The sequence below is a fragment of the Tachyglossus aculeatus genome, chromosome 8 (genome assembly GCF_015852505.1).
Source record: "Tachyglossus aculeatus isolate mTacAcu1 chromosome 8, mTacAcu1.pri, whole genome shotgun sequence".
NCBI lineage: Eukaryota > Metazoa > Chordata > Mammalia > Monotremata > Tachyglossidae > Tachyglossus > Tachyglossus aculeatus.
In genome coordinates, this window is record NC_052073.1 from 26150333 (window position 1) to 26173420 (window position 23088).

Consider the following 23088-nt stretch of genomic DNA (forward strand, 5'->3'; position numbering starts at 1 on the left):
TTTAAACACGACACTCTTACCTTTCTGAACTTTGTTCCTGACTTGGGACTTCCTTTAAGAGGCTGTTTTCTGCACCTTCTATTCCAGACCTTTGTCTCTCTGCCCGGTTTGATAATGCTATGCCATCCTTCTTATCCTGATCGTTTGGTGATATAGAGCAGGATAAAATTAAAATCCTTTGAATTTATTGAGTACTTTTATTTTTCCAAAGCCCTTTTACTTCAGCTACCACTTTTTACCCTCACAACACCTCTGGAAAAGGCCAAGATTATTACTCCCATTTTATAGATGAGGAAGCTGAGGCACAGAGGGGTAAAGTGACTTGCCTAAGGTCGCACGGCAAGCCAGTGCCACAAGTGGGACTAGAACCCAAGTCTCAACTTTTAGATCCTCAGTTCCCTTCCTGCACTGAAATCTGTGACGTTGCTCACTAACAAGGGCTCCCAGTGACACAGAACTGCAGGTTAACGGCAGCCTGATCATTTCAAATCATTTCTCTTCAGACCAGGGCTGATCTCCCACTAACCTCCTCATGGTACCTCATTCTCTCCTGTCCTGCCGTCGACCCCTGGCCCATGTCCTCCCCCTGGTCTGGAATGCCCTCTCTCCACACATCTGCCAAGCTAGCTCTCCTCCTCCCTTCAAAGCCCTACTGAGAGCTCACCTCCTCCAAGAGGCCTTCCCAGACTGAGCCTCCTTTTTCCTCTCCTCCTCCCCATCCCCCCCGCCCTACCTCCTTCCCCTCTCCACAGCACTTGTATATATGTTTGTACAGATTTATTACTCTATTTATTTTACTTGTACACATTTACTATTCTATTTATTTTGTTAATGATGTGCATCTAGCTTAATTCTGTTTGTTCTGACAACTTGACACCTGTCCACATATTTTGTTTTGTTGTTCTGTCTCCCCCTTCTAGACTGTGATCCCTTTGTTGGGTAGGGACTGTCTCTATATGTTGCCAACTTGTACTTCCCAAGTGCTTAGTACAGTGCTATGCACAAAGTAAGCGCTCAATATATATGATTGAATGAATGAATGAATGAATCTCAAATTTCTGGAAGTGTAAGTAATATTTCAAACAGACCATCAGTGAAGAGCATTTGAAATGCCAAGTGAAAAATAGGAAAGTGTAAACATGCGAAGCAGCCTGATCTAGTGGATAGAGCATAGGCCTAGGAGTTAGAAGGACCTGGGCTCTACTACTTGTCTGCTGTGTGACTCTGGGCAAGTCACTTGACTTCTCTGTTCCTCAGCTAGCTAATCTGTAAAATGGCAATTAAGACTATGAGACCCATGTGGGACATAGACTATATCCAACCTGATTATTTTGTATGTACCCCGATGGTACTTTTTAAGCACTAAAGTGTGCTTAAGCACTGACTGCAATGCCTAGCACATAGTGAATGCTTAACAAATACTTTCTTTTAAAATATATCCTGGCCTCTTTCTGTTTTCCTCTTCTTTCTTTCTTCCTTTTTTCTCCATGCACAGACCAGCCTCTTAGAATTTGTCTTGTCTTATGCCGTCGAGTCGTTTCCGATCCATAGCGACTCCATGGACACATCTCTCCCAGAACGTCCTGCTCTCCATCTGCAATCATTCTGGTAGTGGATCCATAGAGTTTTCTTGGTAAACATATGGAAGTGGTTTACCATTGCCACCTTCCATGCAGTAAACTTGAGTCTCCGCCCTTGACTCTTTCCCATGCTGCTGCGGCTGCCCAGCTTGGGTGAGTTTTAACTTGTAGCAGATTGCTTTCCATTTGCTAGCCACTGGCCAAGCTAGGAATAGAATGGATATGCCTCTGCTTGACTTTCCCTCCCATAGCAGAGACTGGTAGAGTACTGAAAACACTCCAGGTGGGACCCTGAGAGGAGAGACAGAATTTACCTCATCTATAAAATGGGGATTAAGACTGCGTGTCCCATGTGGGACAGAAAATATGTCCAACCTGATTACCTTTTATCTACCCAGCACTTAGTACAGTGCCTGTCATATAGTAAGAACTTAACAAATATCATTTTTTTTTAAATTGGAAAAATTGCCTCCATTCAATGGTGAAGGTGGATACTTCATTAGCTCTGCTGGAACGAGAGTTAACAAGGGCCTCATGAATCCTATTGGAGACATTTTTATGGAGGATGAATTCATGCTACTGTAGAAAGGAGTTGATTACTTAGGGGTTTTAATGTGTGTGTGTGTGTGTGTGTGTATGTATATGTGTGTGTGTGGATATGTGTATGTACTTATGTGTGTGTGTGGGTGTCCCTGCCTGTTCATTTTAAAACACCTTCAAAATTAGAACGTGGCCCTGAATCTGACTTCTGATTCACCTGAATCAGAATGTTCCATCTGAAATATCTCTTACACTTTCAGAAACCTGAGGTCAGCCCTGGTTTGAAGAGAAATGATTTGAGATGAACAGGCTGCCCTCAGCCTGTAGCCCTGTGTCATCCGGGGGACTTGTAGGTGAGCGACGATTCAGATTTCAATACAGAAAGAGAACTGTGGGTAAATTTACAAAGCCCAGGGAGCAGCCTTCCCCAACCCATATCTCTTCCCCACCAGAACAAAGCCCAACTTTTCCCAGACTGCCCTCCACGCACCAGCACATTTTTTTGGCAGATCCATTTGCCTGCCCCAAACTCTTCATTTGCATGCACAAATGAGTTAGAAATGCAATTACCCTATTTGCATGCCCAAATGCCCATTTATATATGTAAATGTGGGTTTCCCTGCCAGTAAATAGTTGCATCTTCATGTTTCCTTGGGACGGGGTGGGTGGCGGTTGGGAAGGAAGGCATTTTTTAGGAACTCAGTCAAAATCTGGCCTGAAGAGAATTCAAATGAGAAATATGGCCTGGGCTCTGGGGGATTTTCTTTCCAGAGATGATCATGGATACAGTGACAGGACCCAGAAGAAACCAGAGCAAGTAGGGTATGGTGCTGCTCTGAACAAGACACTTCACCATCACCTAGGACCATTAAATAACAGCACCAACGGTGGGCCTACAGCACTATTATTCATTCATTCACTCAATTGTATTTATTGAGCACTTACTGTGTACAGAGCACTGTACTAAGCGTTTGGGAAGTACAAGTTGGCAACATATAGAGACGGTCCCTACCCAACAACAGGCTCACAGTCTAGAAGGGGGAGACAGACAACAAACAAAACATATTAACAAAATAAAATAAATAGAATAATAAATATATACATGAGGGCTATGAGGGCTAAATATGTACACTAGTGCATGAGGGTGAGAAAGCCATTTCATTTATGAAAATACCCATTCTCCTTCCTACTTAGATGGTGGGCCCCACGTGGGCCATCTGATGAACTTGTATTTAACCTATTGCTTAGAACAGTTCTTGACACATAGTAAGCACATAACAAATTATTTTTTATTATAATTATTTATTATTATTATTATTGAAAAAGAAAATGCAATCCAGAGCATTTTTCACAGTTCCCATCTATCTGCTTCGAGGCTAAGGCAATTCTTTAAGTAATAATAGTCATAATAATAATTATTACTATGGTATTTGCTAAGCACTTATGTGCCAGGCACTGTACTAAGCACTGGAGTGGATGCAAACAAATCGGGTTAGACGCAGTCCCTGTCCCAAGTGGGACTCACAGCCTTGAATCCCATTTTACAGATGAGGTAACAGAGAAGCGAAGTGACTTGCCCAAGATCACCCAGCAGATAAGTGGCAGAGCTGAGATTAAAACCCAGGACCTTGCTCTATCCATTTATGCCATTCTGTTTCACAAGTAGGCCTTGGCCACCACAACAGATTCTTCAAGCGCTGGTTTTCGCTAACCACAACTCGACAACAACGACACCACCAAGAAATCAGTGCCAGGAGCCTAGCACTAATGAGCAACCCTACAATAACAAAGCAGTGTGTCCAGGCCAGGCCCCTTAAGCAATTCTCCAATAATAAACCAGTGTGTTCAACCCAGGACTCTTGGCCAACCCTTACAACAACAGATCAGTAGGGCTGAATCCAGCACTCTTGTGCAATCCCGAACTAATTAGCCGGAGGACTGGAATTGGGTCCAAGTCTCTTGGGTAAACCCCGTGGTGATTCCGATTCTGACCTTTTGGAAGAGGTAGGGGGTTGTAATTAGACCCAGACACAACCTTTGGAATGGCTGCCAGCCCTGAGACAGTTCTGAGAAGCAGCATGCGAGTCAGAAGGTCATGGGTTCTAATCCAGGCTCTGCCACTTGTCTGCTGTGTGACCTTGGGCAAGTCACTTCACTTCTCTGGGCCTCAGGTACCTCATCTGTAAAATGGAGATGAAGACTGTGAGCCCTATGTGGGACAGGGACTGTGTCCAACAAATCTGATTTGCTTGTATCCACCTTAGTGTTTAGCACAGTGTTTGGAACATAGTAGGAACTTAAAAATACCATAATTATTAGTATTATTTGTATTAATGTGCTATATTATTCCAAGCTCTGCACCCAAATGCTCCACAAATGTCTTCAATTGACTGATTGATTGATTAAAGCCTCTTGATAAGAAGAGAAATGTTGTCTGCCTTCTTGGCTCAAACCTTTGTGGGAATCCATAATTTCAGGCCTACTCCCCTCCCCCTGCCCACAAAAAATGATGGAATAAGGGACTTAGATGCATTCAATTGTATTTATTGAGCACGTACTGTGTGCAGAGCACTGTACTAAGCGCTTGGGACGTACAAGTCGGCAACATAGAGAGATGGTCCCTAACCAACAATGGGCTCACAGTCTAGAAGGGGGAGATGGACAGCAAAACAAAACAAGTAGACAGGTGTCAATACCATCAGAATATGTGATCTGGCATCAAGTACTATAACACCCTTGAAGCTGATGATAATAATAATCATAATAATCAGTCAATCAGTCAATGGCATTTATTGAGTGCTTGTTGGGGCAGAGCACTGTACTAAGCGCTTGGGAGAGTACAATACAACAGAGTAGGGAGATGCATTCCCTGCCCATAGTCTAGAGGGATAGACTGACATGGGGTGAAGACCAGCAGCGTGGCTTAATGGAAAGAGCACAGGCTTGGGAGTCAGAGGATTGGGTTCTAATCCCAGCTCTGCCACTTGACTGCTTTATGACCTTGGGCAAGCCACTTAACTTCTCCATGCTCTAGTTATCTCATCTGTAAAATGGGATTAAGAATGTGAGCCCCACATAGGACAAGAACAACCTGTTTACCTTATATCTACCTCGTATGTGCCCTCAGAACAGTGCTTGATACATAGTAAGTTTTAAAATAATACCATAATAATAATAATCGTTATTATTATTATTAAACACCCAATGGTCACAGATCCAGGTGCATAGATGATGAAGAGGGAAAGGAAGCCAGGGAAAAGAGAGCTTAAATTTAGGAAGGCATGTTGGAGGAGATGTGACCTTAAGTAATAATAAAAACAATAATAATAATAATGAGGAAATTTATTATTCATTCAATCCTATTTAATTCAGTCATATTTATTGAGCACTTCCTGTGTGCAGAGAACTATACTAAGCTTTTGGGCAAGTAGAATACAACAATAAACAAACACATTTCCTGCTCACAGTGAGCTTATGTTCTAGACCAGGGGAGACAGACATCACAACTTACTACAGGGGAAGCACAGTTCTAAGCGCTGGAGTAGATACAAGTTAATCAGGTTGGACACAGTCCCTGTCCCACATGGGGCTCACAGTCTAAGAGAGAGAAATCAGGTATTTAACCTCATTTAATAGAAAAAAAACAGTCAGATAAGTTAAGTGACTTGCCCAAGGTCACGTAGCTAGCAATCGGTAGAGCCTAAATTAGAACCTAGGTCTTCTGACTCCCAAGTCTGTGATCTTTCCACTAGGCCACTGCTTCTCAGATGCTCCACAAGCTCTTTTTCAAGTTCTCCAAGAGCGATAAGTGAATTCCTGTGTCCAAATCCCTTTGTCACCCTCCCTATAGGAAGTCCACATTGCAGGGTGAATACTGGAGGTGGCCACTGGCCCCTACCTAGGTTTGCTGGAAGCCCAGAGACTTGAGCTCTTCTAGGGCAATGTTGCCCATCCTCCGGGAAACCTGATCCTCTGCCGTGGTTCCGGGAGCCTGAGGAAGGAGAATGGTGGGAGACAGTGGAAGGAAAAGCCAGGGGCTGAGGCACCTTGGGTAAATCACTTCTCTTCTCTGGGCTTCGGTTTCCTCATATGTAAAGTGGGGATTAAATACCTGCTCTCCCTCCGCCTTAGACTTTGAGCCCCATCTGAAGCAGGGACCATGTCCAACTGGTTTAACTTTTATCTAACCCAGCACTTAGTACAGTGCTTAGTAACTATTACAATTATTATATGCAAAAGTGAAGAGCTGCAGGCTCTAATCAAGGATATATAAAAAAAACTGAAAAGTGGTCTAGGAAATGGAGTCATGAGCCAAAAGGGTCTTTACTAAAAAGATAAGAAGCTCTGGATTTTGTCCTGTAGGATGGAACTGTTAAAGTGTTGACCAGGCCTTTGCTAGAGGGGGTTTCCATTATGCCAATCAATCAATCAATCAATCAATCCTATTTACTGAGTGCTTCCTATGTGCAGAGCACCATACTAAGTGCTTGGGGGAGCACAATATAACAGACTTGGTAGACAAGTTCCCTGCCCACAAAGGAGCATAATACAGTCTAGAGGGTCTACATTCATTGAGAGCTTACTGCATGCAGAGCACTGTACTAAGAGCTTGACTCTGTACTAAGCACATCTCAAGTGGGGCAGCCAGATCCCAAGTCACTGAGGAAGAGCACGGGAAAGGAAACCCAGTAATTTGACTGTCACTACAGGGCCATCCTTATTTTTCTCCCTCCTTCCAAATCCTTGTTGTTGTCTTATGCTGTCGAGTCGTGTCTGACCCACAGCAGAGACATGGACATTTCTCTCCCAGAACACCCCACCTCCATCTGTAATCGTTCTGGTAGTGTATCCATTGAATTTTTTGGTAAAAATACAGAAGAAGTTTACCTTGGCCTCCTTCCGCACAGTAAACTTGAATCTCCGCCCTCGACTCTCTCCCATGCTGCTGCTGCCGCCCAGCACAGGTGAGTTTTGACTTGTAGCAGATTGCTTCCACTCGCTAGCCACTGCCCAAGCTAGGAATGGAATGAATATGCCTCTGCTTGACTCTCCCTCCCATAGTCGAGACTGGTAGAGTACTGGAAACTCTCTAGGTGCAACCCTGAGAGGCCTTCAAATAATTACAGTATTTATTAAGGACTTGACATATGCTGAGTCCTATACTAAACACTGGGGAAGATACAAGACATTGTACTTGTACTGCATGGGGTTCACAGTCTAAGAGGCAGAGAGCAGGTTTCTCATCCCCATTTTACAAACGAGAAAATCGAGGCCCAGAGAGATGAAGCGATTTGCCCTCAGTCACACAACAGGATGGCCCACGAGATATATCTGTTGATCTGGGCCATAATAGGGGTTAGAGGGGCTCGAGAAGGTAGTTCAGCAATTCAAATTTAACACCCTCTTATTCAGTGACATAATTCACGATGATTCACAGTGATCACAGTGCCCATGAATGCAAAATCCTCTACTTTACCTCTAATTTGGAAAATTAAAAAGAAAGTTCTCGCAGGGGGGTACCCTCAAAGGAGATTGACAAGCCTCGGAATGGTTATCCAGTTGTTGGGGAGGTGAGTCCTGGCCCAAAGGGGCTTGTCTGAAAGCAGCTATTGAAGCAGTTTCTCACAGTACCTCCATCTCGCCGTTGACCTCTCGCTCACATCTTACCTCTGGCCTGGAACGCCCTCCCTCCTCATATTAGACAGATAACTGTTCTCCCCAACTTCAAAATCTTATTGAAGGCATATCTCCTTCAAGAAGCCTTCCCTGACTAAGCTCTCCTCTCCTCTTCTCCCACTCCCTTCTGCGCCGCTCTTACTTGCTCCTTCATTCATCCTCTCTTCCATCCCCAAAGCAAATATGTATATATGTGTATATAGCTGTAATTTATTTATATATTTATGTATTTATCTATTATTCATATCAATGTCTGTCTCCCCCCTCTAGACTGTGAGCTCATCATGGGCAGGAATGTGTCTGTTGTTATATTGTACTCTCCCAAGCACTTAATACGGTGCTTTGCACACAGTAAGTGCTCAATAAATATGATTAAATGAATGAATGAATGAAGGGTTAAGTCAGCCAGGGGGGTTCTAAAATGCTGTTCCTCATCAGCTTTCCTCTGCCATTGGCTGAGAGTCCAGGATTATGGAATATTTTCTTCAAAGACCCAGATGCTGGAATACAGTGTGCTCATGCCATTCGCAGATGACAGAAGGCCAGGGGGTTGGGGGAGTGCCGGGGGGGCGGGATGGCGAGACAAGGAGGGAGAGGGAAGGGGCGGGGTGTCTGGGGTGAGTTGGAGACCTGGACGACGTCAGGGAATTCCATAGGATGAGAGCCAAAGGATTACACTTTAGAGAGGAAAATCACCTGGCACAAATGTGCAACAAGATCGAGTCTGGCTGACTGTGAACAAATAGTTCAGAAAAGGATCTGAGAGTCATAGTGTGACCCCAGATGGGTTGGACGGTTAACTAACCGAACATTGAAGTTACCGGAGTCTCCAAAGCACACTTATATACATGTCTTCCATACTCTACTAGTCTCCAGTGTGACCTAGTGAATACAGCAGGGGCCTGGGAGCCAGAAGGATCTGGGTTCTAATGCCACATCTGCCACATGTGCTGCGTGACTTCGGGCAAGTCACTTCACTTCTTTGTGCCTCATTTCCCTCATCTGTAAAATGGGAATTAAGACAGAGAGCCCCATGTGGGACAGGGACTGTGTCCAACCTGATTAGTCTGTATCTACCCCAGCACTTAGAACGGTGCTTGACACATAGTAAGCACTTAGTACCATGATTATTATTATTATTGTGAATTTCTTCAAGTCTCCAATCTGTCTCTCCTGCTGGACTCTTGAAATTCTTTAGTGCAGTGGTCTCGTCTAACTCTTTTGTACTCTTCCAAGCACTTAGCACTATGCTCTGCATACAGTAGGCACTCGATACATGCCATTGATGATGATGATAATGAGGAAGATGATAATTATTAATGCTGGGACTTTTCAGTCACACAACCGTACACATCCATAGGTGAACTTCACCGTTAATGGCGTCTTTGAGAAAAAATCCTAAACTATGTGTCTAGTATATATCTATCAAGTGTTTATTATCATCATCAGTCTTATTTATTGTATGCTTATTGTGTGCAGAGCACTGTAGTAAACGCTTGGGAGAGTACAAACAACAGAGTTGGTAGACATAGTCCCCTCCCACAACAAGCTTACCGTGTGCCAACCACTGGGCTAACTACAGGAGGAAATTCGAGACAATCCGATCACAACCAGTTTCTGTTCTACGAAGGGTTCACTGTTGTAGAGGCAAAAAGTCCAGGTATTTTGATCCCACTGTACAGATGAGGTTGGAGATGGAAACAACGGTGAGAGGCTAGGAGAAACAACATGGCCTGCTGGATAGAACATGGTCCTGGGAGTCAGAAGGACCTGGGTTCTAATCCTGACTACACCACTTGTCTGCTGTGTGATCTTGATGAAGTCACTTCTTTTTTTCTCAGTTACCTCATCCTTAAAATGGGGATTAAGACTATGAGCCCCATGTAGGATGTGGGTTGAATGAGAGACAGACAGTGCCCAACCTAATATGCTTGTATTCATTCATTCATTCATTCCATTGTATTTACTGAGAGCTTACTGAGTGCAAAGCACTGTACTAAGTGCTTGGGAGAGTACAATATGACAACAAACAGACACATTCCCTGCCCATAACGAGCCCACAGTCTAGAGGGGGAGAGAGACATTAATAGAAAATAAATAAATGGATAAATTACAGCTATATATAAAAATAATACTAATAATTATGGCATTTGTTAAGCGCTTACTATGTGCCAAGCACTGTTCTAAGCACTGGGGTAAATACAAGATAATCAGGTTGTCCCACATAGGGCTTACAGTCTCAATCCCCATTTTACACATGAAGTACCTGAGGCACAGAGAAGTTAAGTGACTTGCCTAAGGTCACACAGCAGACAAGTAGTGGAGCTGGGATTAGAACCCATGACCTCTGACTCCCAAGCCCAATCTCTTGACACTAACTAGGCCATGCTGTTCCTCTAAGTGCTGTGGGGCTGGGAGGAAAGATGAATGAAAGGAGAAGCAGTGTGGCTTAGTGGAAAGAGCATGGGCTTTTGGAGTCAGAGGTCATGGGTTCAAATCCTGGCTCTGCCAATTGCCAGCTGTGTGACTTTGGGCAAGTCACTTCACTTCTCTGTGCCTCAGTTACCTCATCTGTAAAATGGGGATGAAGACTGTGAGCCCCTTGTGGGACAACCTGATCACCTTGTAACCTCCCCAGCGCTTAGAACAGTGCTTTGCACGTAGTAAGTGCCTAATAAATGCTATTAAAAAAGTCAGGGCAACTCAGAAGGGAGTAGGAGAAGAGGAGAGGAGGGCTTAGTCAGGGAAGGCTTCAGTGCCTGGCACTTCTTAAAAGCTTAAAAAAATAACACAATTATTATTACTAGGGGCTGGAAACAGCCCTCAGCTTATGGGGACGACTCCTGTCAGAGCAGCAGACACAATAGGCCACTTCCTCGCTTTTGCTCATCGACTAAGGTCATCTGGTTTCCCCACTTTGGCCCCAGATAGCTGAGTGAGTTGGGAGATTTCAGGCTCTCCAGTCAAGTGCCAGAAAGACAACAGCCTAATAGGGAGTTGTGAGCATTAAACGTTCCCTGAAAATGATGGGAAACAAGCCCGGAACTTTATTTAAGATCCGAGCTTCCTTTTCTCCCGCCTATTGTGTTTTCTTGTAAGCCTCACAGGAACATGTGCTGTCCCACTGACTTTTCTGCTCCTCGTCTAATCCCCTGACATGTGTGCAATGTTCCACTCAGTGAATGCATCAAGGTTCTTCTTTCGGCAGCCCGGTAAACAGGAGGAAAGGGGAATTCGGCCATCGGTGCGTTGTCTTTCTCACCAAACGATTTGGTTAATTGAAATTTTTTCTTCTCTCCCCCCTCGACCCCCGTCATAATTCTTGGCACTGATATGTTGTCATTAACTCCTGTGAGGGAGTGTAGCGCTTTCTCCAGTGGAGGCTCCTTTGGCGTGTTGAAATCCGGGCTTCCTGGAGAGAGATCTTGATCTGGGATCGGCTAGTCCAGGAATGGCCTGGAAAATGGAGAGGTCATTCTAGGAAAGAGGCCTGATGCTCCAGGTTGAGGAGGGGATGGAAATATTTTCAGGGATAAAGAGGAGGGAAATGGTACAGTACAGCGCTTAGTTCATTCATTCATTCATTCATTCAATCATATTTATTGAGTGCTTACTGTGTGCAGAGCACTGTACTAAGTGCTTGGTAGAGTACAATACAACAATAAATGGAAGCATTCCCTGCCCACAACAAGCTTACAGTCTATAGGAGAGATGGACATTGGTATAAATAGATAAATTACTGTTAGTGCTCTATACACAGTAAGCGCTCAATAAATATGATTGACTGACTGAAAGGGAAGATGAGGAAATGAAATACAGGCTGACAATGTCCCATGTTTGAGGGGCCCAGAGAAGGAATGGTTTTGGAGCTGCATCCCAAGAAGGTAAGGGAATTCAGCTGGGATTTGTGGACATTTGACCTTCCCTGGTATTTTCCAAATACACTTGCTTTTTCACAAAAGGGTTCACATAAAACAGTTATTCAAGGAAGTCCCTTCTCTCCCACAGTCATGAGTACAATGCATAGAGCGATTGTCTAAACTATAGCCACCAACCAATAGATTGTCTTAAGTGCCTACTGTATGCAGGAAACTGTACTAAACACTCGGGGAGATTGTCAGTCAGATAAAAGACAAAATCCCTGTCTTAAAGGAGCTCACAGTATAAGAGACAGATACAAAATTATAGGAGGAAAAAGAGAATGGAAAGATGGACACATGAATAAGTAATTGCTTAAATAGTAAAGTAAATCAATATGCTCATTAGCTCTAAGGGTGGTTGTTAATGCATCCATTCTGAGGTAGCAGTTGGGAAAATATGACCTGGCAGAATACAAATGGATCAGGGAGTCCCTCCTGTAGGAGGTGGCAATTCAGGAGGACTTTGAAAATAGAGAGTGTTGTCGTTTGGTAGATTTGAAGCTGGAAGGCATTTCAGACTGAAGGATGATGGGAGGGAGGTGTGAACGAGAGGCCAGAGGCTGGAGAGGTGAGAGAGAGTGAGGTGAGAAGATTTGCTTCGGAGGATCATAGTACCCAAGCTGGAGAGTAGCAAGTGAAAAGGGCCCACATGTAAGAAAGGGTCTGTTGGAAGTGAATCTTAAAATCAGGGCCTAGGGTTTATGTTTGATGTAGATGGAATGAGTGAACTGAGTGCAAAACTCACAGTTTCCTTCAAGCGCACGTCTGAGACAATATGGATGCCTCCTTGGAAAGCTTTCTTCTTGAAAACATTATAGACCCCATGAAAATAAATACAGGCCCGCATGTCAAGGGTCTAAGAGAAATCACAGAGGGTTTAATGGTGAAAGACATCGGCCCTAAAAGAAACAACATTTTCTGCCTCTTCTTTCTTTTCCCGTTTGGCTTTGCTTCCATGAGAAACGGCAAATAATTTTTTTGGCTTGTGCAGTGGCATTGACTTTTCGTTTTCAGTTTGGGAGTGAAGAAGGGTTGGGGATTTTAGGGAGAATAGGAAGAGCAAGGAGCTCATCTGATTGTGCTATTCTAATACTTACCCCAGCGCTGAACACAGTGATTAGCACATAGTAGCACGGAACAAATATGACACAATTTTTATTATCATTTTCAATAGGTCGGAAAGCCACCATATGGAGTTTTTCAGAGCCAGTAATAATGACTACGGTACTTGTTAAGCACTCACTATGTGCCAAGCACTGTACTAAACACTGGGGTAGGTGCAAGTTAATTCAGTCAATCGTATTTATTGAGGACTTACTGTAATCAGGTTGGACACAGCCCCTGTCCCACACAGGGCTGGCAGTCTGAGCAAGAGGGAGTAGGATTTAATCCCCGTTTTACAGATGAGGGAATTGAGGGACAGAGAAGTGAAACGTCTTGCCCAAGGTCACACAGCAGAAAAATGGGGGAGCAGGGTTTAGAACCCAGGTCTTCTGACTCCCATTCATTCATTCAATCGTATTTATTGAGCGCTTACTATGTGCAGAGCACTGTACTAAGTGCTTGGGAAGTATAAGTTGGCAACATATAGAGATGGTCCCTACCCAACAGTGGGCTCACAGTCTAGAAGGGGGGCATGCCTATGCACTTTTCACTAGACCACAGTGCTTCTTGGTCCTGATTGGAAACTATCAGATCTCGTCAGAGATTTGGAATGAGGAAAGGAGGGAATCCTTTTGAAAAAGCTATAGGGGGTCACGTTTGCTTCCATCATCCCCTTGGCCCAAGTGGCCTCCTTGCCTCCCATTGCCCCGTGGGAGTGAGCAATTAGGTGAGCAACCTATTGGCCGCTATTCCCTATCTCCCTATCAGAGTAGGATGCTGATCTGGGAGATATAAGCCAGCACAAAGCCCTACCCTGAAAATCAATCAATCAATCAATCAATGGTACTTATTGAGCATTTCCTATGTGCAGAGCACTGATACTAAGCGCTTTGGAGAGTGCAGCACAATGTCCCTGGAAACTCCAGAGGAATAGTAACTGAAGAGACTGGAAAGTAGTAACCGGCCTGTGACCCATTCTTGGGAAAATGCATACTCCCGGAGAACAAATCTGGTGTGATCTAAAGATGAAATAAAAGGGGAAGAGGGAAAGGTTCAAGTTTGAAGTTGCGACCAATTCCTCTAATTCCCTTCCGGGACCCGACCAAGGCACGGCCCAAATTTCCAGTGTCTCCATTCCCTTCTAACCGGGTAACACATAAAACAGAATGTGTCTTGGTAATTATAGGGTGTCTCAGGTGGTATTATGAGGCACAAGACGGAAAGTCCAAGTGATCTGAACCACCTAAGAAGAGCAGTAATCCTCATGAAATACAGTACCTGCTCTAGTTATTATGATTATGAAATAAAGTCTCTCTATATAAAATTAAGCAGACTAGCCAGCCCTGTGCATTTACTGGGCATTATGGGTGTGAGTGATGACATCACCAACAGCCAATGAGAACTGTCCATTTGGGTCCTGAGTTCTGCAGCTTTTTTACTTCTCTGAGCCAATTTTTGGAGGACATCAGAGTAGAATGAATTCCTGCCTTTGGAATTTCAGTGGAATGTGTACCTTGCTGGGGGCATTAATAATAATAATGGTGTTTGTTGTTGTGTTTGTGCTTGTTGTGTTTGTTGAGTGCTTACAGTGCTGGGCACTGTACTAAGCACTGGGGTGCATACAAGCTAAACACTTTGGACACAGTGCCTGTCTCAAAAGGGGCTCACAGTTTCAATTTCCATTTTACAGATGAGGTCCAGAGAAGGGAAGTGACTTGTCCAAAGTCACACAGCAGACAAGTGGTAGAGCTGGAATTAGAATCCACAACTTTCAGACTCCCAAGCCCAATGTTCTATCCATTGCACCACACTGCTTCCCAGCATTCATGCTGATTATTATATGTTGCCAACTTGTACTTCCCAAGCACTTAATACAGTGCTCTGCACACAGTAAGCGCTCAACAAATACGATTGAACGAATGAACGAATGAATTATTTCAAATGGCCATCTTTGGCATTTTGTTAGCTCTGAGGAATTACAGAATCAATAAACAGATCAATGCTATTTAATGAGTGCTTAACGTGTGCAGAGCACTTCACTAAGCATTTGGGAGAGTATGATACAACGGAGTTGGAAGATCCATATTCTCTTTCTACAAGGAACTTGCAGTCTGCAAAAGTAGGATTTAATCTCTCCTAACAAGGAGCTTAAAATCAAATGGAGAAGCAGCGTGGTTCACTGGAAAGAGCACGGGCTTTGAAGTCAGAGTTCATGGGTTCAAATGCCGGCTCTGCCAATTGTCAGCTGTGTGACTTTGGGCAAGTCACTTTACTTCTCTGTGCCTCAGTTCCCTCATCTGTAAAATGGGGATTAAGACTGAGAGCCCCCCGTGGGACAACCTGATCACCTTGTAAACTCCCCAGAGCTTAGAACAGTGCTTTGCACATAGTAAGCACTTAATAAATGCCATCATTATTATTATCAAATGGCAAGATGAAGGCAGAAGGAGGAAAAATCAGTCTCATCATTTCATTAGTTCCTCAGAAAACTGGAGGAAGAAGGTACTGTTGTCAGTTGAGACTTTTCTGCTGTGTTATTTGGCCAAATCAGGTAACTTCTCTGTGCCTCCGTTCTCCCATCTGCATAATGGGGATTCAAGTTCTCTCTCCTAACCCCATTTGGGACCTGATTATTTTGTATCTACTCCAGCACTTCGCTCCTCTAATGCCAACCTACTCACTGAAACTCCTTCTCGTCTATCTTACCGCTGACCCCTTCCACACATCTTCTCTCTGGCCTAGACCTCCCACCCCATTCATATCCGATAGCCCATCACTCTCCCCATCTTCGGAGCCTTAGTACAGTGCTCTGCACACAGCAAGCACTCAATAAGTATGATTGAAAGAATGAATCACCTCCAAAAGCCTTCCTTGACTAAGCCCTCATTTCACGGACTCCTTCTTCCTTCTGCATCATCCTTGCATTTGGGTTTGCACCTTTTATTCACCCCACCCTCAGTCCCAGAACACTTATGCACCTATCTGTACATTATACATTATAAATTATTTATATTAATATCTGTCTCCACCAATAGACTGGAAGCTTGTTGTGGGTAGGGAATGGGTCTACCAACTCTGATATATTGTATGCTCCCAAGCACTTAGTACAGTGCTCTGTCCACAGTAGGCCCTCAATAAATGTGATTAATTGATTGATAGATCAGCCCCTTCCATCCAATTGTTTTTTCTTTGGTACTTGTTAGCACTTACTAAGTGCCAAGCACTCTTCTAAGCACTGGAATAGTTACAAGTTCATCAGGTTCGACACAGTCTCTGTCCCACACGGGGCTCACAGTCTAAGTAGGAGGGAGTAGGATTAATCCCCATTTTACAGATGAGGAAACTGAGGCACAGAGAAGTTAAATTACTAATCCAAGGTCCCACAGCAGACAAGTGGCAGAGCCAGGATTAGAACCCAGGTTCTTTTGACTCCCAGGCTCATCCTCTAGCCACAAGGTCATGCTGCTTTTCAGGTGCTTCCCTAACCTCCAGGAACCTAGACAGGTCATAATCTCTCTAGATGCATGGAGAAGAAGGGGTGAATGAATGCCATTTTCTCCACAATTACCAAGAGACAGGAGGGTGAGGTGATGAGGGAGAGCATTGTAGGACCACCACGTCCCTAAAAAGCATCTCCCCTGGGCAGAACATTGAGCTATCCATTCCCACGCCTAAGAATGGTATCTCCTGGGCAAAAGAATCTTGCCTGAACCAACTCAACTTCACGTCGAGCCCTTCAGTGCAAAGCTAGAGTGAAATTAATTAGTGGACGAATCCGCCTCCCTTCAGTTGGCTAGCGAGTCAGATCCTGAGAGTGACATTAAACTACAGAAGGATTCTGAGAAATCTTTTCCAGCCTGCCATTAGATTTTTTTTCCTGGGAGCAGTCAGCCTATGGCTCGCATTACTATTTTCAAGTCTACTCTCCTTGCTTTTGACTTGTTATTGTCCTCGTTATTCAGTAGTGTGCTCTCACATCTTTTGGCTTGCCAGCTAAGACCTCTTGGTCTTATCTTTCCTCTCCATTAAAGCTTATTTCAGTAAACATCTAAGTTTCTATTCCTACCATTTCTCTTATCTTTCATCTTCTTGGGGATGCCCGACTTGCTGCCTTCCTTCCTTTCAATATTTGCATAATTTTGCTTTAGGTGACATTTATTTCCATTTGGGCTGAAAAGGATCTCCTGCTCCTCGATAATTCTTTGCTGTGTCTGCTAGCGGGACCACGCTTTTGACCTATAACAGCGCCTTGGTGCTTTCTATCTTCATATTCCAGTTTTCCATTTTTGCCCTGTCAAGTCCTCCTTTTCAGCTCATCTGATGAGCAGGTTGGACATAAGCGCTTAGTACAGTGCTCTGCACAGAGTAAGCGCTCAATAAAAGCAATTGAATGAATATGAGTCTCCCTTATTGACTCCTTTTTCCCTCTAGAAGTCCTCTCCATTCAGCTTAACAACTTCCTCTACGTTATCATTCAGGGGTAACAATAGCTTTCCGCACCTTTATTGATACTGGCTTTGTTTCTTGTCTCTTACGTAATTCTTTCAGGAGACATGAACAAAAGCTGCCTTTTGATCTAAACAAAAAGCCAGGAAAAGTTGTTTTCCTCTTTCTATGAATGTTTCGCGTTCATTATGACTTGAAGAGTGCTAACATGTGATTTTGCATCTGTTAAATTGACCTCCCTCTTCATCCTCTCGTTATACTCCTACTCTAACTCTTTTCATTTTCACGAGGACACTTGAGATGGTTTTAGAAATATATTCTTGCATTGTCTGGAACCACTGGAAGCAGTGAAAAGAGCACAGGCCTGGGAATCAGAGGATTTAGGTTCTAATCCTGACTTCAACACTTTTCTGCTGTGTTATCTTGGCCAAATCAGTTAACATCTCTAAGCCTCAGTTCTTCCATCTGCATAATGGGGATTCAAGTTCTCTCTCCTAACCCCATTTGGGACCTGATTATTTTGTATCTACTCCAGTGTTTAGTACAGTGCTTGATGTATAGTAAGCACTTAGCAAATGGCACAGTCATTATTATTATGCATTGCTAAATATAATCCCTTGTGTTTGGCAGAATAGCTACATTTTCTGTTGGGATAGTCTGCCGTCACTTACTGACACTGATTAAATGTCTATCTGGCTGAGCATAGTATATCTTGAGAGTATGGAGAGTCATAAAGGAAGTAGGTATCACAGAAGAATTTGCAATCCAATAGAGAAGACAGGACAAGCATAAAATAAAACAGAGAAATACAAAGGACCACCACAGTATGGTTTAGTGGATAGAGCACGAGCCTGGGAATCAGAAGGACCTGGGTTCTAATCCCAGCACCGTCGCTTGTCTGCTGTGTGATCTGGGAAAGTCACTTAATTTCTCTGTGCCTCAGTTACCTTATCTGTAAAAAGGAGATTAAGACTATGAGTCCCATGTGGGACAGGAACTGTGTCCAACCTGGTTAGCTGATTAGCCTCTACCCCGGCACTTAGAACAGTGCTTGACACATAGCATGTGCTGAACAAATACCATTGTTATGATTATTATAACTTCAATGAATAATTAAAACAAAACCTCAGACATTGCTGCCATTGAGTTGAAAAGTAGGTGGGAATTGTTGAAGTTGGACCTGAATGATGCACTGCCTTCAAGAAGGGAGTAGCTTTCTCTGAGTAAAAGTTTCCTATGGAAAGAAATGCAGGTAGGCAAAAGAGAAAAAGACACCAGGCACTGTAAGCATGAAATACAGCAACACAACTAGGGTTGTGTTAATATTCTATTCTATTCTATTCTATTCTATTCTATTCTATTCTATTCTATTCTATATATCGTATTTATTCTATTTATTCTGTATTATTCTATTATTCTATTCTGTTGCCAACTTGTACTTCCCAAGCACTTAGTACAGTGCTCTGTACACAGTAAGCGCTCAATAAATATGATTGATTGATTGATTGATTGAACTAGCGACAACCGTTTGGTGAATCCAGTGCAGTGGGCCTATGAATCCTACATTGGCCTTTCTGGCTCTGTGTATACTCATAGGTGAAATGTCACCATCAGTGGTATCTTTGAACAAGAGCTTAGTACAATGCCCGGCACATAGTAAGCACTTAACAAATACAGTAATTTTATTATATTCATGGAAATAATCATTTTGGCCAATCCCCTGGGAATCCTGGCTCTTTGGGATGGAGAGACACCAATTCAGGCTATCTGAGAACTGGGATCCCTTTGGACCGTGGAGAAAGTGCTCCCTTCAAAGACCTACCAAAAACTCATCTCCTCCAGGAGGCCTTCCCATACTAAGCCCCCCTTTCCCTCTGCTTCTCTTTCCCTCCCCATCACCCCTACTCCCTCCCTGTGCTCTACCCCCCTCCCTGCCCCACAGCACTTATGTATATATGTACATATTTATTATTCTATATATTTTATTAATGACATGTATATATCTATAATTCTATTTATTTAACATTGATGCAATTGATGCCTGTCCACTTCCTTTGCTTTGTTTTGTTGTCTGTCTCCCCCCTTCTAGACTGTGAGCCCATTGGGTAGGGATTGTCCCTATTTGTTGCTGAATTGTACTTTCCAAGCGCTTAGTACAGTGCTCTGCACAAAGTAAGCACTCAATAAATAAAAGTGAATGAATGAATGAATGATTCCAATGGGAAGAACTTGAGTCTGGGAGTCCAGAGACTCAGATTCTAGTTCTGCCATTGGCCTGCTGTGTGACCTGGGGCAAGGCACACAATCTCTCTGCGCCTCAGTTTCCTCTGTAAAACGGAGATGATAAAACCTGCCTCTCCCTCCCTCCTTACCCAACAGAGATGCTGTGAAGATAAAATGAGGTAATTGGCGCAAAAGCGCTTCGGAAAAAAGTAATCGTTGCACAAATTCAAGGGATTACTCAAGGTGATTAATGTTCCTCAGTATAGACCACCAACCATAGTTATACAGAAAGAATATAGACAAACGTGGCACATAATAGAAAAAGTGGGAGTAATGCAGCATGTGGGTGGGAGGTACTTATTTACTGGAGTAATTGGAATGACTAGATCCAGGTGAGCTAAGATTGAGAGGGATTGCTTGAGAAGATGAGTTTTGAAGCAAATTTTGAAGGAGGGAAAGATAAGATTTAGAAAGAAGCAGAAGGAAGGGCATTCCAGGATGGGAGAAGGTAATGTACATTTACGGGGAAAGAGGAAAGGAGGAAGTTCTTGTGGGGTACAACGGGGTGGTTGCCAAGCTGGGTTAAAAGGAGAAGATTGTGGTTAACTAAGTGGGGAAGCAGGTATATGCCCATAATCGCGTAGTGGGACAGGCAACTGGAGATGGAGATTCTGAGCAAAGAAGACTATCCATCCCTAGCAAGCAACAAGGGGGCCATCTATTCTGTGTTGCCTCACTGTGTCCTACTTGGGACTCCACTGTTGGATCTATGTCCACTGGCAGTGGATGAGACCAGTTCTGAGGCTCCTGGGGAAGTGGAACAGTTCTGATCCTAGACCAGGAGGTTTTATCATGGCTTTCTGCTCTGGTGAGACTGGGATCAGGACACTTAGGAGGTGGGGAGAGACTGAGGGGTTTCAAAACCAGGTCCTAGGGTCTGCCAGATGTGGTCTGAATAACTGAGCTTCCTTACAGCCAAAAGCAGACCCTTCTGGGGTGTAAAGAATTGGGATGCAACCAGACAAGACCAGGGAGGGGGAATGGACATCTGTAGGCTCTAAACTCGCTGCTCCTTTGTAATGTGAATAGGTAGAATGGGAAGGGGAGAAGCTAGAAGAAGGCTGGTTAGGACGCAGACTATTTCAGTATTCTGGGGGAGAACAGGTAGCACAGAAATACAGAAGCAGTGAGGCCCAGGGGAAAGTGCACAGGCTTGGGAATCAGAGGGCCTGGTTCTCATCTTGGTTTCACCACCTGTCTGCTCTGTGACCTTGGGCAAATCACTACATATCTAGGCCTCAGTTTCCTCAGCTGTAAAATGGGGATTAACTCCTACTCCTTCCTACTTAGAATATGAGCCCCATGTGGGACAAAGACTGTGTCCAATCTGACTATCTTGCATCTGTTCCAGTGCTTAGTACGGTAAGAACAGTAGACTGTGAGCTCACCTCTAGACTGTAAGCTTATTGTGGGAAGTGCATGTGTCCATTTATTGTTGTACTGTACACTCCCAAGGGCTTAGTAAATATCTCTGCACACAGTAAGTGCACAGTAAATACGATTGAATGAAAGAATGAATGAATGCTTGGCACAAAGTAAGTGGTTAACAAGTATAAAAAAGAGGTCTTTGATAAATGTCGGTCTTTATGTAGACTCAACTGTGCTTTCAGTTATCGACTCTGATATTTCATCCCATAAAATTCTCAATATTACTTATTTTATCCTGGTTCTTCCTCCTGCTCCCTCCATTTGTAAATCATTTTTGTCCATTCCCTCCCCCTCCCCTGCCCCCATTAGACTGTAAGATAATTTGTAAACTATGGGCAGGGAAGGCATGTTTTGCATCTGTTGTTCTCTCTCAAGAGCTGAGTATGGCATTCTGCACAGAGTAGACACCCAGTAGATACCCACTGGTTGATTGACTAAAGCTTTAGTGTGAATTACCATTCCAACAGTAACTGGAGAGAAAGGGGGATATCTGAGAGAGTCTGTGGAGGAGGAAGAATCAATAGGACTTGGGACTGATGAATTGGGACTGGAATGAGGTGGTGGGGGAGAGATTCAGGAGAGGGAGGGTTCTGAGGTGACAAAGGTATGACTTTGAAATCAGAAAAGAAGTGGTGCTGATAGGAGACCTGGGAAAGAGAGAAAACGGGAAGAGTTTGGAAGTGATGTTAATGGAGTCTCCCATCAGGAATGGGAACAGTGTTGCCCAGTGGATAGAATATGGGTCTGGGATTCAGAAGACTTGTGTTCTAATCCTGGCTGCACCACTCATCTGCTGTATGACCTTAGGCAAGTCACTTCACTTCTGAGTGCTTCAGTTCCCTCAACTGTAAAATGGAGCTTAAGGCTGTGTACCACATGGACTGTGTCCAACCTGATTAGCTTGTATCTGCCCCAGCGCTCAGTATGGTGCTTGGCACATAGTAAGCTCTTAACAAATAACAACAACAAAATAATCAATAAATGTCAGCCCTGAGACTCCAGGATGGAGAACCTGATCACAAGCTCAGACTCTGATCTATTGAGCTGTAGGTGGCCGCTCGGCATTCTAGCAGAAAGGGCTGCTCTTTTACAGATTAGGGAAAATGTGGATGGGTTTAGGAAGTGAAATGGAACTTCAGTGCTGTGTCCCCTTCATCTCCTGGAAACCAAATTAGCTGTACTTATAACAAGAATGATAACAATAATAATAATTATGGTATTATTATGAGAAGCAGCGTGAACTAGTGGAAAGAGCATGTGCCTGGGAGTTAGAGGACCTGGGTTCTAATCCCAGCTCCACCAATTGTCTACTGTGTGGCGTTGGGCAAGTCACTCAATCTCTCTGTGCCTAATCATCTGTAAAATGGGGGTTAAGACTGTGAACCCCATGTGGGACATGGACTTTGTCCAATCTGATTATCTTGTATCTACCCCAGTGCTTAGTACAGGGACTGGCACATAATAATCGCTTAACAAATGCCATTATTAGTTAAGCACTTTCTGTGGGCCAAGCACTCTACTAAATGCTGAGGTAGACTCGAGATAATTAATTAATTAATTCCCTCTCCTTCCTCTCTCCCTCCTCCCCCTCTCCATCCCCCCCGCCTTACCTCCTTCCCTTCCCCACAGCACCTGTATATATGTATATATGTTTGTATGTATTTATTACTCTATTTATTTATTTTACTTGTACATATTTATTCTATTTATTTTATTTTGTTAATATGTTTTGTTTTGCTCTCCGTCTCCCCCTTCTAGACTGTGAGCCCACTGTTGGGTAGGGACCATCTCTATATGTTGCCAACTTGTACTTCCCAAGCACTTTTACAGTGCTCTGCACACAGTAAGCGCTCAATAAATACAATTGAATGAATGAATGAATGAATTAATTAATTAATTAATATCAGACACAGTCTTCCCTCTAGGCTGTAAGATCGTTGTGCTCAGGGAATGTGTCTGTTGCATTGTTGTACTGTACTCTCCCAAGTGCTTAGAACAGTGCTTTGTACACAGGAAGTACTCAGTAAATATGATTGACTGACTGATGTGGGGCTCACACCCTACAGTGGAGGGAATTAAGTGACTTGTCCTAGGTCACACAGCAGCAGGTA

General features: G+C 43.7%; 2 non-coding genes across 2 annotated transcripts; both read right to left on the reverse strand.

The window, feature by feature from the left end:
* Positions 1-1743: 1743 nt before the first annotated feature.
* Positions 1744-1881, reverse strand: LOC119931908. Its single transcript, XR_005452210.1, has one exon. It is a non-coding gene; the product is annotated as a small nucleolar RNA SNORA7 (small nucleolar RNA).
* Positions 1882-7094: 5213 nt separating this feature from the next.
* LOC119931965 lies at positions 7095-7231 on the reverse strand. Its single transcript, XR_005452258.1, has one exon. It is a non-coding gene; the product is annotated as a small nucleolar RNA SNORA7 (small nucleolar RNA).
* Between the last annotated feature and the right edge of the window lie 15857 nt (positions 7232-23088).